We start from the raw sequence: 13,839 nt of genomic DNA, 5'->3' as shown, positions 1-13,839 counted from the left end.
TTGACGTTAATAAATCTCCGGGACCGGACGGTATATCCGCACTTGTCCTTTGTAAGTGTTCTTCGACGCTTGCTCGTTCACTACGCGAACTTTTCAACCTTGCTTACCATGCGGGAGTTTTCCCAGTGCGTTGGAAGCTTGCGAACCTTCAGCCCATCCCCAAAAAAAGGGAGGGCGAACAACCCTGCGAATTACCGGCCAATTGCGATATGCTCCGCGCTCTTCAAGGTTATGGAGAGTATGGTTAACCATCATCTTGTCTAGGAGTTAAAAGGGTCCTTGCGGATCTCAACGTTAATAAATCTCCGGGTCTGGACGGTATATCCGCACATGTCCTTTGTAAGTGTTCTTCGACGCTTGCTCGTCCACTACGCCAACTTTTCAACCTTGCTTACCGTGCGGGTGTTTTCCCAGCGCGTTGGAAGCTTGCGAACCTTCAGGCCATCTCCAAAAAAAGGGAGGGCGAAAAACCCTGCCAATTACCGGCCAATTGAGATATGCTCCGCGCTCTCCAAGGTTATGGAGAATATGGTTAACCATCATCTTGTCTAGGAGTTAAAAGGGTCCTTGCGGATCTTGACGTTAATAAATCTCTGGACCCGGACGGTATATCCTTTGTAAGTGTTCTTCGACGCTTGCCCGTCCACTACGCAACCTTTTCAACCTTGCTTACCATGCGGAAGTTTTCCCGGCGCTTTGGAAGGTTCCGAACATTCAGCCCATCCCCAAAAAAAAGGGAGGGCGAACAACCCTGCGAATTACCGGCCAATTGCGATATGCTCCGCACTCTCCAACGTTATGGAGAGTATGGTTAACCATCATCTTGTCTAGGAGTTAAAAGGGTCCTTGCGGATCTCGACGTTAGTAAATCTCCGGGCCCGTACGGTATATCCGCACTTGTCCTTTGTAAGTGTTCTTCGACGCTTGCCCGTCCACAACGCCAACTTTTCATCCTTGCTTACCGTGCGGGAGTTTTCCCGGCGCGTTGGAAGCTTGCGAACCTTCAGCCCATCCCCAAGAAAGGTGGGGGCGAACAACCCTGCCAATTACCGGCCAATTGAGATATGCTCCGCACTCTCCAACGTTATGGAGAGTATGGTTGACCCTCATCTTGTCAGATACTTAGAGTCCAATGGCCTTCTTAGCGGCAGACAGTATGGGTTCCACAGAAATCGCTCTACGGGAGACCTAATGGCATTTTTGTCGGAACAATGAGGTCGCTCTATCCACCAGTTTGGTGAGAGTAAGGTCGTGGCTCTGGATATCTCCCAGGCATTTGATAGGGTCTGGGACGGTGCACTTTTATCAAAGCTTGTCGCTTTTGGATTCGGTAATAACTTGGTTCGATTTATATCGAGCTCTCTCAGAGATCGCATTTTACGAGTTGTTGTAGATGGGTTCTCATCCGATGAGTGTACATTGACCGCAGGTGTGCCTCAAGGCTCTGTCCTTTCCCCTTCACTTTTTCTGATTTTCATTGACGATCTTTTGGGTCAGATTGCGAATCCAGTCTACTCATTTGCCGATGACAGTAGTCTGTCATTCGACCATAGGTCCAGTCCTCAAGAAATTATGGACTGGAGGCGCATTATGAATGAGACGCTCTCCCAGAATTTGTGGGCCATTTCCGAGTGGGGTAGAATGAACAGAGTAGACTTTAACGCACAGAAGACGCAGTGCTGTTTCTTATCTCACAAGCATTCCATCGACGGCATAGATATTGAGCAGTCAGATGCTCTTTTGGGTTCTGGGCATGTAGATACAATATGATGTCCGTTGGCCAAAACACGTACTCGAAGGGTCGATAGAAGCATTCAAGTGTTTGGGCTTTCTTAAGGGGTGCAAGACACATTTCATCTCTTCTGATCTTCTCAATATCTATACTACCTACATCAGGCCAAGGATGGAATATAACTCTCATATATGGGCAGGGGCTCCAAAATCATCCTTGGAGCTACTTGACCGGGTTCAACGGAGAGCGATGGTGTTGATTGGGGAGAGTAGGGCATCCAACTCTATTGCTTCTCTTGAACATCATCCTCCGAATGTGGGTAGCGTTGTATAACTCTATCGTTATTTCCATGGCATGTGTTCCTGGGATATTCGTCCTCATATCCCTGACTTGAGGATGTTCACCAGGAATACAAGACTTGCCAGGAACTTTTTAAATGGGTTTTTTTGTCTTGCAAAAGAAGCGCAATTTAATTTCTTCTGACAATTTAAGCTTTTGCTTCTTTGTGGTATATCACTGTGGATGTCCGTGCCAGTATTTGCCATAAACTCTTAATTTTCCAAGTTCTTGTTAAGGCCCCCGTTGATCATTATTTCCGCCCTTGCCTACACATATCTCTACATCTTATATAGTATTCTTTAGCTTCTTTGTGGTATATCCCTGTGGATGTCCCTGCTCGGGCGCCATTGTAAATTTCCTACAACTTGTTTCCCCAAGCCATAAACTCCAAATTTTCTAAGTTCTTGTTAAGGCCCCCGTTGATCATTATTTCCGCCCTTGCCTACACATATCTCTCCATCTTATATAGTATTCTTTTGCTTCTTTGTGGTATATCCCTGTGGATGTCCCTGCTCGGGCGCCATTGTTAATTTCCTACAACTTTTTTCCCCAAGCCTACAGTATTTGCCATAAACTCCAAATTTTCTAAGTTCTTGTTAAGGCCCCCGTTGATCATTATTTCCGCCCCTGCCTTCCTACACATATCTCTACATCTTATATAGTATTGTCCTATATATATATGTGTGCGTCTGTATGTGTGTATGTATAGACAATTTTAGGTATACCTTCATTTGGTGTCTTTGATGGTTTACGTGCTTCAAATGTTAACAGCCAAAGTAGGGAAAAAACTCTTCGAAATTTCTTTTTTCGAAAAGAAAATAGAAAATGAAGAAGTCTCCTGCTACAAGTCTCTTGGCCGCTCTCCACAGCTAGTGTGCATCTTTGAAGCTGTAACTTCACTTCATAAGGAAACCCCTCCCTTCGAAAAACAGCAAGAGAAAAAAAAGGACGACCAACAACACAGTATTCCCTTGAACAAAAGCAAATCCTTTTAATATGTATGCTCAAAAGCAGCTGTCAGAAAAGTATCATCAGGTTTTTTTTTCTGGTTTTGTTGTTGTATGTGTGTTGGAAACTTTTGGTCAATTTGCTTTGGCAAAGTCCAGTGGAGAAGCCAATAAAGCCGGGACCCCCTTGAAAAAGGTCAGCCTTATAAAGGTTGTCGCCACATATATGCATATGAATGGCTGTTGATTAGGTGGCCAAGAGTCATGGACACCAACATGGGGATCAAAATCAGCTGCTACATCAACACCATCATGGTCATAATCAGCATCATCAGCATCGTCGTCGACATCTTGGCCATGTCATCATCGCCATGCCTTTTTTTTTGGGGGGGTTTCTTTATTGAAATTGAAATAAAATTTGAAATTAATTCAATGTGTTGAGAAATTTTAATTGATTCCCTATGCTTGGGCATGGGTGTAGAAATTATTTTTGTAACATTTTTGTCCCCAAGTCTCATGATGAAGCATCATGAGTGCCATAAAGATACCTTTTTTTGTGGCTGCTGAAGGAGACAAATGGTTTTAAGGCATCAAAATTGAAATTTTATTTTTAAATTCTTAGAATTCATCCAAGAATATACACAGCACAAAAATATATAAGAAAATATGGAGAATATGCCTAGGATGTGAGGAGTTGACTCAAAGATGATATACTGGATGTGTGGATAGCCCGATTAGTGGCTGGTACACATCCAGTTCGCCTTAAGTGTGTGTAATGTGGTTTTGTCTTTGGCTCAGGTAGACCAATAGTCGTCCAGGGTTTTGACCTTAAGGACCCACCAACATTAAATAATAACACATTTAAATATTCCTTTCGGGATATGCAATCTAGGTTTTATTGATAATATACTTCTGTTACTACAATTCACGATGGTGTACTAAGCTCTTAGAGGCAGTGCGTTGATTGGTGTCAGTCAGTGCGGCGCTTCGGCCAATAGGTGTCAATCTTGGGAGTTTAGCCGCTGGGTCGGATCGTCTTGGTATTCGGTAGATTTCTTCGGTATTCGAACGGATGGTTCCTGGGATGTTTCGGCTGATATTCGAACACGAACGAGTCGCGTATGAAAGCGAACGGATAGCTTTAGGAAGCGAACGGGTCGCGTAGGGGAAGCGAACGAGTCGCGTAAGGAAGCGAATGGATCGCGTTAGGAAGCGAACGAGTCGCACAGGGAAGCGAATGAGTCGCATAGGAAAGCTTATGAATCGCGTTAGGAAGCGAACGAGCCGTGTAAGGAAGCGATCGAATCGCGTTAGAAGCCAACGAGTCGCGTAAGGGAGCGAAAGGATCGCGTTATCCTGTTAGAAGCGAACAAATCGCGTTAGGAAGCGAACGAGTCGTTTTGGGAAGCAAACGAATCGCGTTAGAAGGCGAATGAGTCGCGTAAGGAAGCGAACGAGTCGAGTTAGGAAGCGAACGAGTCGCGTTAGAAAGCGAACGGGTCGCGTTGGGAAGCGAAAGGATAGCGTTACGAAGCGAACGGGTCGCGTAGGGGAAGCGAATGAGTCGCGTAAGAAAGCGAACGAATTGCGTTGGGAAGCGAACGAATCGCGTTAGAAAGCGAATGAATCGCCTTGGGAAGCGAACGAGTAGCGTTAGGAAGCGAACGGGTCGCGTTGGGAAGCGAACGAATCGCGTTAGAAGGCGAATGAGTCGCGTAAGGAAGCGAACGAGTTGCATTAGGAAGCGAACGAATCGCGTTGCGAAGCGAACGGGTTGCGTTGGGAAGCGAACGGGTCGCGTTAGGAAGCGAACGAATCGCTTTAGGAAGCCTACGAATCGCGTTTGAAGGTGAACGAATCGCGTTAGAAAGCGAACGAATCGCGTTAGGATGCGAACAAATCGCGTTAGAAAGCGATCGAATCGCGTAAGAAAGCGAACAAGTCGTGTAGGGAAGCGAACGAGTCGCGTTGGAAAGCAAACAAATCGCGTTGCGAAGCCAACGGGTCGCGTAGGGAAGCGAACGGGTCGCGTTGGGAAGCGAACGAATCGCGTTAGGATGCGAACAAATCCCGTTAGAAAGTGAACGAATCGTGTTAGAAGGCGATTGAATCGCGTAAAGAAGGAACGAGTCGCGTAAGAAAGCGAACGAGTCGCGTATGGAAGCGAAGCAATCGCGTAAGAAAGCGAACAAGTCGTGTAGGGAAGCGAACGAGTCGCGTTGGGAAGTGAACGAATCGCGTTAGGAAGCGAATGAGTGGCGTAAGAAAGCGAACGAGCCGCGTTAGAAGCAAACGAATTGCGTTACGAAGCGAACGGGTCGCGTTTGGGAGCGAACGAATCGCGTTAGAAAGCGAACGAATCGCGTAAGGAAGCGAACGAATCGCGTTAGGAAGTGACAAATCGCGTTAGGAAGCGAACGAATCGCGTTGGGAATCGAACGAATCGCATTAGGAAGGGAATGAGTCGCGTAAGGAAGCGAACGAATCGCGTTAGGAAGCGAACGAATCGCGTAAGAAAGCGAACGAATCGCGTTAGAAAGCGAATGAATCGCCTTGGGAAGCGAACGAGTCGCGTTGGGAAGCGAACGGGTCGCTTTGGGAAGCTAACGAATCGCGTTAGAAGACGAATTAGTCGCTAAAGGAAGCGAACAAGTCGCATTAGGAAGCGAACGAATCGCGTTGCGAAGCGAACGGCTCGCGTTGGGAAGCGAACGAATCGCGTTAGAAGGCGAATGAGTCGCGTAAGGAAGCGAACGAGTTGCATTAGGAAGCGAACGAATTGCGTTGCGAAGCGAACGGGTTGCGTTGGGAAGCGAACGAATCGCGTTGGGAAGCGAACGAATCGCATTAGGAAGGGAACGAGTCGCGTAAGGAAGCGAACGAATCGCGTTAGGAAGCGAACGAATCGCGTAAGTAAGCGAACGAATCGCGTTAGAAAGCGAATGAATCGCCTTGCGAAGCGAACGAGTCGCGTTAGGAAGCGAACTAATCGCGTAAGGAAGCGAACGGGTCGCGTCGGTAGCGACGAATTGCGTTAAAAAGCAAACGAATCGCGTTAGAAAGCGAACTAGTCCCGTTAGAAAGCGAACAAATCGCGTTAGAAAGCGAACGCATTAACTGATGAGGTCTCAAGTGCTTCGGAGTGGACGACTGCGGACCATGCCGCACGTCTAATGGTTTCGTCTGCTCGAGCGACTCATGCCCATCCTCAGAAGGGTGTAACATTAAGTACAGACTGTCAAACGAATCAAGTGAGAAATATATGCCACTTGTCATATCGAAAAAAGACATCGAATAACGACAATCAATGTGACCATCTATGCCAAGATAAAAAAAAAACCCATTCCCACATCAATTCGCATACCCTTCTTAGCAGTGTGCATGAATGTCCACCACCTGCGCGGATAACCACGGCCAGCGTGTGTTCATATCAACAAACACATGTACGGATGGTTGTGCGGTCAGCCAGTGAATGGCGATGTGTGTAACGATGTGCTGGTAAGTCGAGACCAGCGTATGTTTGTATGAACAAATATATGTGTGTTCGGATGACTGTTGCTGGCATATGAGTATTTACATAAATAACTGCAGACGGACATTGAGGCACAGTGTATAGAGAGAAGACAAGTGCACAGTGGTCACGGTTGTCGTAATTTGCTAAATGTGAAGTCAATGAGCGTAATATTCGGGGACGGCCAAAGCCCAAAAAGTTGTACAACAAATCATTACATGTGGGCTAACCCATGCAAACCAATCCATCTACTCACTAAAAGTTTCATGGAAAAAAATCTAAGATTAAGTTTTTTTTTCAAACTGTAGTTTTTAAAATTTCAAAATTTTAGATTTCAATTTTATTAACAAGCTATTTTTTTAACGATTTTTCAGATTTTTCAAAATTTGGATATGGTAAGTGAAGTTCTTGAAAATTCCTTAAAATATCGAAAGCCATGAGAGTACATGTCAAGGGCAAATATATTTTTACTAAAATTGTTAGGAGGGGTCTCAATGTTTCAAATTTCAGCAAAGTAGTGGATTGTTAGATATTGTCTGTAACTGGTGCAATTGAAAAATATTCCAAATTTATTTCTACCGTTCAATGCCTTGTAAAGTTTCCTCTAGGTGAGGGGATACAGCTCAGCGGTGGCTAGATTCCTCACAGAAATTCTTTTGATCTGGGACTATGTGAGTGAAACGCTTTTGAATTTGGTTTTATTTACTTTACTAGCCGAACCGGACCCGCTCCGCTGCGCCTTCTTTAACTCTCTAATATCTTTTTAGGGTGGGGACACTTTGCCCCCAATGCGGATATCGAATTCGTGCCATTGTAGCCTATGACGCTGAACGTGTTCGAATCCTGGCGAGAACATCGAACAAAGCGGTGTTTATCCCTCTCTTAATGTTGGCGACATTTGCGAGGTACAATGCCATGCATGGTCATTTAAAAAACGTTCCCCAAAGAGGTGTCGCTCTGCGGGACGCCGTTCGGGCTCGGCTATCAAAAAAGGTCCCTTATCATTGAGTTTAAACTTAAATCGGAAAGCAATCATTGATGTGTGAGAAGATTGCCCCTTCTCGGTTCCTGGTGGTAATGTTCTTATTTAGGGTAATGTTCTCATTAGGGGAGGGATGGCACCTCGGGCATTTCGACTCAAATATGGATATCAAAATCGTGCAGCACTTCCAAATCCCTTTAATTTGAGCCCCATATTGCCATGGCCGGTAAATATGAACCGTTTGGACGATGTTTTGGGGCTGGGGCGACCACCGGCATTTTTTACTGAAAATATATATCAAATTCCTTTTTCATTCCCCACGAAACTGAAGTTCAGTCTAGGGGCAGCTTTAGGGCGTATCCCAAAACACTTGGCCCCAAAATTGGATATCACATTCGTTTTCCACTCTCAAATACTTTTCATATACCCGATAGGTACTTGGACTCAAATTTTAATACAATATTCGTATTCTACTCTCCAATACCTTTCATTTGATACCTATATTGTCCCGATTGGTCCACTTTTGATTTTGGGTTGTGTTTTTGGCGTAAGGAGGAGGGTCCGTCCCCCTTCCGATATCGAAAAATTATATAGCCTATGATTCCTTCCAGACCAACCTACACAATTGGTAGGTTGGTTTTGCCATTTTTTAGTCTATACGGAACAAACAAACCGAGTCCCATATATCCGTGATTGGCTAATGTGCCCATTTTGATATGGGGCTGGGGTGACCCCCTATACTTCGCCATGACTTTGTATGCCAGATTCCTTATCTACTTCCGCATTCTTTTCATTGGATACCCATATTGTCCTTATCGGTCCACTTTTGATTTTGGGTGGTGTTTTTGGGGTAACGGTGGAGGGACCGCCCCCTTCCGCTAACAATGAATCATAAAGCCTATTCCTACTTCCTGACCATATTCGTAATCTACTCCCGAATACCTTTCATTTGAGTCCCATATTGTCATGATCGTCCAATAAACCTATTTTAAGGTATTTTGGGGCTGGGGCGGCCACCCAGGTACTTGGACCCAACTTTTATTATGAAATTTGTACTCTACTCGTGAATACCTTTCATTTGAATCCCATATTGTCCAGATCGGTCCACTATTATTTTTGGGTAGTACTTTTGGGGTAAGGGGGAGGGTCCTCCCCCCTCCCGATATTAAAAAATTATAAAGCTTATTCCTACTTCCTGACCATATTCGTAATCTACTCCCGAATATCTTTCATTTGAGTCCCGTATTGTCATGATCGTCAAATAAACCTATTTTAAGGTTTACCTGGGCCGGCCCCCCAGGTACTTGGACCCAACTTTTATTATGAAATTTGTACTCTACTCTTGAATACCTTTCATTTGAATCCCATATTGTCCAGATCGGTCCACTATTATTTTTGGGTAGTATTTTTGGGGTTAGGGGGAGGGTCCTCCCCCTCCCGATATTAAAAAATTATAAAGCCTATTCCTATTTCCTGACCATATTCGTAATCTACTCCCGAATATCTTTCATTTGAGTCCCATATTGTCATGATCGTCAAATAAACCTATTTTAAGGGGTTTTGGGGCTGGGTCGGCCCCCCAGGTACTTGGACCCAAGTTTTATTATGAAATTCGTACTCCACTCTTAAATACCTTTCATTTGAGTCCCATATTGTCCTATTTTATTTTTGGGTAGTACTTTTGGTGTAAGGGGGAGGGTCCGCCCCCCTCCCGATATCAAAAAATTATATATAGCCTATATTTCAAGGTAATCGGTTCAGACGTTTTCGAGTCTCTAAGGAACGAACAAACAAACCGACAAACAAACAAACACAAATTGAATTTTATATATAAGATATCCAAATATGGCCCGATTTGATCCGTTCAAGAACTTAACCAGCGTGTATCAGAAAGACGGACCTGTACCCAAATTCAGCGCAATGTCTCAATTTTTGAAGCCTGTAGAGTGATTACAACAGACGGATGGACAGACGGACAGACACACGGACATCGTTATTTCGTCTTAGAATTTTACGACGATCCAAAATATATACACTTTGTAGGGTCGGAAATCGATATTGGAATGACTAAATGAATATACCTCCTATCCTACGATGGTGGTTATAACACTCAGTGAGCATAGTACGGTAGCATTGTCCATTCCATATAAACAGATTTTGGATTTTAACTTCGTGAGACTCTAGAGGGCGCAAATATTTTCTGATTTTGTTAAAATTTGGGACAGTGAGTCCAGTCAACATTCTTCTTCAATTTGGCCCAGATCGGTCCAAATTTGGATATAGCTGCCATATAGACCGATCTCTCGATTTAAGGTTTTTGGGCTTATAAAAGGCGCATTTATTGTCCAATTTTGCCAAAATTTGAATTAGTGAGTTGTGTGAGGCCCTTTGACTTTCTTCTTTAATTTGGCACAGATCGGTCCAAATTTTGATATAGCTGCCATATAGACCGATCTCTCGATTTAAGGTCTTGGGCCCATTAAAGGCGCATTTATTGTCCGATTTTGGAAAAATTTGAGACAGCGAGTTGTGTTAGGCTAGCCGACATCCTTCTTCAATTTGGCCCAGATCGGTCCAAATTTGGATATAGCTGCCATATAGACCGATCTCTCGATTTAAGGTCTTGGGCCCATAAAAGGCGCATTTGTTGTACGATTTTGGAAAAATTTTGAGACAGCGAGTTGTGTTAGGCCAGCCGACATCCTTCTTCAATTTGGACCAGATCGGTCCAGATTTGAATATAGCTGCCATATAGACCGATCCCTCGATTTTAGGTCTTGGGCCCATAAAAGGCGCATTTGTTGTACGATTTTGGAAAAATTTGGGATGGTAGGTTGCGTTAGCCCAGTCGACATCATTCTTTAATTTGGATCGGATCGGTCCAGATTTGGATATAGCTGCCATATAAACCGATCTCTCCATTTAAGGTTTTGGGCCCGTAAAAGGCGCATTTATTGTCCTCCTTCGCCTAAATTTGGTATAGCGAGTTGCGTTTGGCCCTTCAACATTCTTCTTTAATTTGGCTCAGATCGGTCCAGATTTGGCTATAGCTGTCATATAGACTGATCTCTCGATTTAAGATCTTGAACCCATAACAGGCGAATTTATTGTCCGATTTTGGCAAAATTTGAGACAGCGAGTTGTGTTAGGCCAGCCGACATACTTCTGCAGCATGGCACAGATCGGCTCTAATTTGGATATATTGTAGCTTTGATTTAAGGTCTTGGGCCCATAAAGGCGCATTTATTGTCCCATGTCACCGAAATTTGGGACAGTGAGTTGTGTTAACCCCTTCGACATCCTTCTTTAATTTGTCCCAGATCGGTCCAGATTTGGATATAGCTGCCATATAGACCGATCTCTCGATTTAAGGTCTTGGGCCCATAAAAGGCGCATTTATTGTCCCATTTTGGAAAAATTTGAGACAGCGAGTTGTGTTAGGCCAGCCGACATCCTTCTTCAATTTGGCCCAGATCGGTCCAAATTTGGATATAGCTGCCATATAGACCGATCTCTCGATTTAAGGTATTGGGCCCATAAAAGGCGCATTTATTGTCCGATTTTGAAAAAATTTGAGACAGCGAGTTGTGTTAGGCCAGCCGACATCCTTCTTCAATTTGGACCAGATCGGTCCAGATTTGAATATAGCTGCCATATAGACCGATCCCTCGATTTTAGGTCTTGGGCCCATAAAAGGCGCATTTGTTGTACGATTTTGGAAAAATTTGGGATGGTAGGTTGCGTTAGCCCAGTCGACATCATTCTTTAATTTGGATCGGATCGGTCCAGATTTGGATATAGCTGCCATATAGACCGATCTCTCGATTAAAGGTCTTGGGCGCATAAAAGGTGCATTTATTATCCGATGACGCCGAAATTTGGCACAGTGAGTTGTGTGAGGCCCTTTGACTTTCTTCTTCAATTTGGCACAGATCGGTCCAAATTTTGATATAGCTGCCATATAGACTGATCTCTCGATTTAAGATCTTGAACCCATAACAGGCGAATTTATTGTCCGATTTTGGCAAAATTTGAGACAGCGAGTTGTGTTAGGCCAGCCGACATCCTTCTTCAATTTGGCCCAGATCGGTCCAAATTTTGATATAGCTGCCATATAGACCGATCTCTCGATTTAAGGTCTTGGGCCCATAAAAGGCGCTTTTATTGTTCGATTTCGCCGAAATTTGGGAAAGTGAGTTGTGTTAGGCCAGCCGACATCCTTCTTCAATTTGGACCAGATCGGTCCAAATTTGGATATAGCTGCCATATAGACCGATCTCTCGATTTAAGGTATTGGGCCCATAAAAGGCGCATTTATTGTCCGATTTTGAAAAAATTTGAGACAGCGAGTTGTGTTAGGCCAGCCGACATCCTTCTTCAATTTGGACCAGATCGGTCCAGATTTGAATATAGCTGCCATATAGACCGATCCCTCGATTTTAGGTCTTGGCCCCATAAAAGGCGCATTTGTTGTACGATTTTGCCAATATTTGGGATGGTAGGTTGCGTTAGCCCAGTCGACATCATTCTTCAATTTGGCCCAGATCGGTCCAGATTTGGATATAGCTGCCATATAAACCGATCTCTCCATTTAAGGTTTTGGGCCCGTAAAAGGCGCATTTATTGTCCTCCTTCGCCTAAATTTGGTATAGCGAGTTGCGTTTGGCCCTTCAACATTCTTCTTTAATTTGGCTCAGATCGGTCCAGATTTGGCTATAGCTGTCATATAGACTGATCTCTCGATTTAAGATCTTGAACCCATAACAGGCGAATTTATTGTCCGATTTTGGCAAAATTTGAGACAGCGAGTTGTGTTAGGCCAGCCGACATCCTTCTTCAATTTGGCCCAGATCGGTCCAAATTTTGATATAGCTGCCATATAGACCGATCTCTCGATTTTAGGTCTTGGCCCCATAAAAGGCGCATTTGTTGTACGATTTTGCCAAAATTTGGGATGGTAGGTTGCGTTAGCCCAGTCGACATCATTCTTTAATTTGGATCGGATCGGTCCAGATTTGGATATAGCTGCCATATAAACCGATCTCTCCATTTAAGGTTTTGGGCCCGTAAAAGGCGCATTTATTGTCCTCCTTCGCCGAAATTTGGGACAGCGAGTTGCTTTTGGCCCTTCAACATTCTTCTTTAATTTTGCTCAGATCGGTCCAGATTTGGATATAGCTGCCATATAGACCGATCGCTCGATTTAAGGTTTTGGGCCCATAAAAAGCGCATTTATTGTTCGATTTTGCCAAATTTTGGGACAGTGGGTTGCGTTAAGCCCTTTAACATTATTCTATAATTTGGCTCAGATCGGTCCAAATTTGGATATAGCTTTTATTAGATTTAAAGTCTTGGCCCCATAAAAGGCACATATAAAATCTGATTTCGCTGAAATTTGACAGTGACTTATGTTAGGCTTTTCGACAGCCGTGTCAAATTTGGTCCAATTCGGAATATCTCTCGATAAAGATGCTATGGGGGCCTAAATTATGCATTTTTTTTACCGGATTATGACAAAAGGTGGTTTACATATATATTCCAAAGTTCAGCCCGTCCTAACCTAACGCCTTTTTACTTGTTCTTTCTTACTTGGTCATGGTTAGATTAGGTTGAAAAGAGGGTGTGAATATTAATCCGCCCCATGCCACTATGGACATACACCTAAGCCAGTAATCGGCTTGTTGTGTGCTCTGAATACCGAAAAATAGTAACTTTGACCTCCTTCTTACTTCCTTTCGGTAATAGCCTCATCTTCTCACCATCTGGGTCTGCCCAAAGGATTTTCGCCGTTCTACCAAACGTTTTGCTGCAACCGCAGGGTTGCATGCGCATTTGTCGCCCACTCCCTTAACTCGAACTGTGTCGACCCAAAAGGCTTCGGGTTAACCAAGTTTATTGACGACAGTCCTCTGGCCTTAACCGCCAAATCGTCTGCCCTTTCATTCCCCCTTACTACGTTATGGCCCAGCACCCAAACGATGCGGATTTTGCCATCCTCTGAGGAAGGCGTTAATCTCCTTCTTACACTGCAAGACTATTCGTGATCTTAACGTCCTGGTTGTTATTGCCCTTATGGCAATTTTACTGTCTGTAAAGATGTTCACACCCGACGTCCCCGACGCGTTAGCACCACATTACTTCACATATACCGTGATCGCCCGAATCTCGGCCTGTACGATCGTATTATGATCAGGCAGTCTAGATCTCAGTCCCTGGGTTCTCAATGTAAACCCCAGGCTCACTCTGGCCTCTAGCTTTGATCCACCCGTGTAACTAGATCTTCCAGATGTCAATACTAGAATTCCGAAAATCGAAGACTGTGCCGCTG

At 44.2% G+C, this 13,839-nt stretch overlaps 1 protein-coding gene across 1 annotated transcript in view; it reads left to right on the top strand.

Annotated features, from left to right (window-relative positions):
* Positions 1-6,901: 6,901 nt before the first annotated feature.
* Positions 6,902-13,839, top strand: part of LOC106094000 (BAI1-associated protein 3) — a 420,062-nt gene continuing 413,124 nt past the window's right edge. Inside the window, exon 1 of the mRNA XM_059360897.1 lies at positions 6,902-6,924. The gene's annotated coding sequence lies outside the window, so the exon portion shown is untranslated. The remainder of the gene's footprint in view (positions 6,925-13,839) is intronic.

The sequence above is a fragment of the Stomoxys calcitrans genome, chromosome 1 (assembly GCF_963082655.1).
Source record: "Stomoxys calcitrans chromosome 1, idStoCalc2.1, whole genome shotgun sequence".
In the NCBI taxonomy this organism is placed as follows: domain Eukaryota; kingdom Metazoa; phylum Arthropoda; class Insecta; order Diptera; family Muscidae; genus Stomoxys; species Stomoxys calcitrans.
This window is presented reverse-complemented; position numbering and strand designations above follow the sequence as displayed.